Here is a 4,687-nt window from a genome sequence, read left to right on the forward strand (position 1 = left end):
TTCCTCATAGGATGTCAAACTTGATGGTTTTTGAACTATTTTATCAAATGATTTCGTTTTGTAAACGTCACAATCGCTCTCATGATCAGGCAGGAAGTTTAACTGCTGCGTTTTCAAGCAGCCGACAGCTTTATTTGAGATGTCATTGAGACAGGATTTTGAGTTTGAATCCAGTCACAAAATGTTCCAATGAAGCTCAAGGTTCACTCGAGGAGCAGCGCCTCATCCTTCAATGAGGAACTTTACAGCCTTCCAGGGTGAACATTCAGCTCAACAATATCGCTCTGTAAAAACTGCCAACATTCTGGTTTCCTTCTGTTCGCAGATGTGGGTTTGAGCCTCGGTTTCACTGAGATGTTCTGAATTGATCTTTTTCTTGACGTCACAAAGCGCTTTATTATTCAACACGTCTGTCCATTACAGGGGCTGATGGAAGATCCAATCAGTGAGGTGCGCATTCACCCTTTTAAAACATTATTTCAGGGGCTGTGAGCGTCGCTTGCAAGGCCAGTCTCTGTTACACATCCCAAACTGTCCTTGAACTCAGTGGTTTTCTCAGCGGGCAGTTAGGAATCAAACTCATATGTAGGCCAGACACGGAAGACATCAGTGAACCAGCACCGAGATTAGCGTTTAATTGCAGGTTTTAATTATTGAGTTAAATTTCCATCGGCAACTATGGTGGGAAATGAACCCAAGTCCCCGGAATATTTCCACTGCTCCAATGTTTCGCCTTAGAGAGAGATGGAAATATCATGTCGAATGGACTCTAAGTCCGATCCCCATGTTATTGTGAACAAAAGTATCGAATCCAAGATCTTACAAGAAAAGTCGAAGCAAGCTGGCCTCATAACCTGGGTTGGAGAATCACATCAGTGATTCCAGGCAGAGCTTCTGCAAAATCACCGCAATAAGGCGGAAACAGTTGATAAAGTAACGACGAAGGTGGGATTCGATACAACGCGTGAGAATCACAATGGATTAGCAGTCCATCGCCTTAACCTCTCGGCCACCTCGTCACAAAAGATGGGTTATTAAACCCCCTTCTATACTTTTTGCATCCATGAACCGTTAAAATAAATGATCCTTTTTGGTACAGGCCCTGAATATTGGGCCAGATGTATAAAGATGGAAACGTAGTTTATGTCATTAAAATAAATGTGCACCACAACAGATCAGGGACTGTTGCAAACCGACTGATGTGAAACACTTCAACACTTCAACCTAATATCCAACATGTTTCTACACAGTGTGAAAACCCACCGCGGAAAGACCGGAACTTACAAGCATTTGGTAGCAAAAAGAAACCCCTCCCAGCTCACTGCAAGCACCGGAACACAGCTAAAATGTGGTAAATTAAAATGAAACACTGGGGTTCCCAGCTCTGCTTGTCCTTTCAGTCAAGATTGAAACTGAGTGCAATCAGCCTCCCACATGAATCCACAAATAGACAGTTCCCTCATTTAATGCATTAGAATAAATTCAGAGTCTCATGACACGGAGAAACGTTCTTAAAACTTGATTTTCATTTATATCACGTGTGTTGAAGTGATACATTCCCTGCAATGACTTCCCGGGTGTTCAAACCTGGTCCCGATTTCCGGAACCGCCACCACCTCGAGCGCGAAATAAAAATGCTGTATTAAGATGGGCTCGTCCGGGAATTGAACCCGGGACCTCTCGCATATTAACTCAATGGAAACCCCAAAGCGAGAATCATGCCCCTAGACCAACGAGCCACCCGCATAACAAAACGCAAACAAGGAATTCTTTCATTGTCACACAAAGTGCATCAATAATATAAGCGAATTACATTTCATGCTGGAAATCTTTTCCAATGTTTTACAAACCCCGGGGACGACTCCAACCAGTGGTGAATTTCCCGCCTTATTTCCTTTCACTTCAGTTTTGCTGGGGTTCCTTGATGCCACATTAGGTCAAATGCTTCTTTGAACTCAAGTGCAGTCTTGAGTTCGGCTGTTTTCTTCAGGTTTGGACCAAGGCTGCAATGAGGTCAGGAGCTGAGTGACCCTGGCAGGAAACAAACTGAGCTTCAATGAGCGGGTTATTGCTGAGTAAGTGTCACTTGATCGCACTGTCGAAGACATTTTCCTTCACCTTCTTGATAAACTAGAGAAGACGGATGGGGCGGTTTTTGCCGGTTGGATTTTCCTGTTTTTTTTTGTGGACAAGACAGACCTGAGCAATTTCCCACATTGCCGGGTAGATGCCAGTCTTGTGGCTTCACTGAAACAACTTGGCGAGAAACGAGACTCTTTCTGGACCACAGGTTTTCAGTACTGCTGCAGGAATGGTGTCAGGGCCCAAAGCCTTTGCAGTTACCCGTGCCTTCAGCCATTTCTTGATTTCACTTGGAGTGAATGCAGTTGGCTGAAGACTGGCATCTGTGATGCATTTCCCCAGCTTTGTGCAAAAGCAAAACTGAGGGAATCACATACGTGGCTCTATGAAGGTCATCTGCTAAGCGGTGAAAGGCGACAGTATTTATCACAAGCGGGTTCCATTCATTCACATACAGATTTGGAGCAAAAGTAGCCATGACCAAGTGCGATACACACACATTTTTCTGATCTGCAGTTAGATGTGCTCCCGCTGTGACGTTTACATACTCGTGAGTTGAGAAGGTGTAGGCGCTATCTGGTTGAGGTAATTGAGATGATTAATAGGTTTTAATGCGGAGAAATATTTCCTCTTGTCCGGGAATACAGAACAAATGGATATTACCTTAAACTGAGAGTGAAGCCATCATATAGTGACGTCAGGGAGCAATTCACTCAAAGGAGGAAGAAAGCTGTTTGTAGGACAATCCCTGTGTAGCAATTGGCCGAGAGCTTATGGCAATGAACTGATGCTTCGTTGGGCTTTGCACCCCCTCTTTATGAAGGAAAACTGGAGGGAACTGAAACGAGGTGTTGGCTGTCCTTTGTCATTATGCGATCATGTTCTCTAATATTAACGGAGGACTGTAGCTTCCTGTAAAACTAACATCCTTAGGTATCTGGGTCAATTCTGGCTCGAAGAAAGCGTTTCTGCCAGCCGAAATAGCTCAGTTGGTCGAGCGTTAGACTGAAGATCTAAAAGTCCCTGGTTCAATCCTGGGTTTCGGCAACAAGTTGCAAATCCTTTTACCTGGGCAGCTGCTGCTCGTGTTATTTGCCAGCTGATAGTGCCATCAGTTTTTGGGGATACCCAGTCCAGCTTCTGAGGGGAGGGGAGACTTGCCCTCCTCCAAAGCACACGGGCAGCTCTGTGCCCACTGGTCCACGTTACTGGAATAAAGCTCGGTTTCACCTTTCTTGATAAAAGCATATGAAAAACCGCTGGTCAACTCAGCTCCCATTAAACTATGCTAACAACCGTGCAACTCTCATATGTTCCCAGCTTCTGGTCCATCGATCGGTCATTGGGAATTTAAATTCCTGAAAATCCGTCTCTTGATCCATTGCAATGTTTAACATTAACCAGGGGCCGTAATTGGAATTCAATTAATCCATTGTTTCCCTCTTGTTTATTATTATTTCTTTGTGTCTGTGTCTCTCAGTGATTAGGTCGAGAAATGAGCTCGCCTCAGTCATGCGGCGGACGGAGCTCATGAGTGTTACAAATATTTACACTTTCCTTTTAAATTCAGGTCCGAATTTATCATTGAAACACAGGAAATGCTGCTTAACCTGCTCCAAGGTCACTTCTATAACTCACTGAAACAACATAATTTGACCTTTCAGTAAGCTCTTTGTGTGCAGCCGTTTCTGGGGGTCTTCCTCAGTCACGAATATTGGAATCGGATCTTAGTTTTCTGCATGTTTAGTGAGAAGCCCAATATGTCATCTGCTTTACAGAAGGAGTCGACAGTGACCTGGAGCTAAGTTTCTGAGTGAGCACCCTGTTACGAGAGGGATGGGAGGAGTGCGCCGTTGGTCTAGTCCCACTACTCCACAGGACACAACATTAGCTCAAATGTTCATTTCACTCACCAAAATGGCCAATTATTTACCTTCACCAGTGTTCCCGGGAATAAAAGAGGTTTAAAAGTGGATTATTTCAATAAACCATAAATTTGTTTGTTTATTATAAAAAAAGGTATTTTCGAATAGAAAAATAAAGCTTATGAACATACAGTATGGATCTGAAATTATGCGAATTAATCTTTCGAGATACCATAAGTCACACACACATACGCTCTCCCTCTCTCACAAACACACACACACACATACACACACACACTCATAATAGACAACCATGATATTAAAAAGAGAAATAGGGGAAATTAAAGCAAAATGATGGGGATGTTGAAACTCAGAAACAAGAACAGAAAATGCTGGAGAAAATCAGCTGGTCTAACAGCATCTGTGGGGAGAAATAAATACAGAGTCAACGTTTCGAGTACTTATGACCCTTCTTTAGAAAGGGGACAATTTTGCCAAACATTAAACGTCAATGTATCAAGGCAAAGGTCAGGTTGTGCAGTCCTTGAGATGGGGTCAGTGTTCACAGTAACTCCCCCAGTACTGATCCGAGACAACATCAAGCAGTTGGTCCTTCTCTTCTCAAAGGAAAAAAAAGTCCACTTTTTAAAACACAGTCTCCGAGGTATGTTTTCTTTCAGAACCATGAAATCCATGTGACCCTATTTGTACACAGCCCTATCGGGTCGAAATGTTCACAG

The 4,687-nt window shown here is 43.4% G+C and overlaps 3 non-coding genes across 3 annotated transcripts; 1 reads left to right on the forward strand and 2 right to left on the reverse strand.

Annotated features, from left to right (window-relative positions):
- Positions 1-937: 937 nt before the first annotated feature.
- trnas-gcu (transfer RNA serine (anticodon GCU)) lies at positions 938-1,019 on the reverse strand. The gene has a single exon. It is a non-coding gene; the product is annotated as a tRNA-Ser (tRNA).
- Positions 1,020-1,649: 630 nt separating this feature from the next.
- Positions 1,650-1,739, reverse strand: trnap-ugg (transfer RNA proline (anticodon UGG)). Its single transcript is given in 2 exon segments — positions 1,650-1,685; positions 1,704-1,739. It is a non-coding gene; the product is annotated as a tRNA-Pro (tRNA).
- Positions 1,740-3,056: 1,317 nt separating this feature from the next.
- Positions 3,057-3,129, forward strand: trnaf-gaa (transfer RNA phenylalanine (anticodon GAA)). Its single transcript has one exon. It is a non-coding gene; the product is annotated as a tRNA-Phe (tRNA).
- The last annotated feature ends 1,558 nt before the right edge of the window (positions 3,130-4,687 follow it).

Source organism: Cetorhinus maximus, chromosome 31 (genome assembly GCF_964194155.1).
Source record: "Cetorhinus maximus chromosome 31, sCetMax3.hap1.1, whole genome shotgun sequence".
Lineage (NCBI taxonomy): Eukaryota > Metazoa > Chordata > Chondrichthyes > Lamniformes > Cetorhinidae > Cetorhinus > Cetorhinus maximus.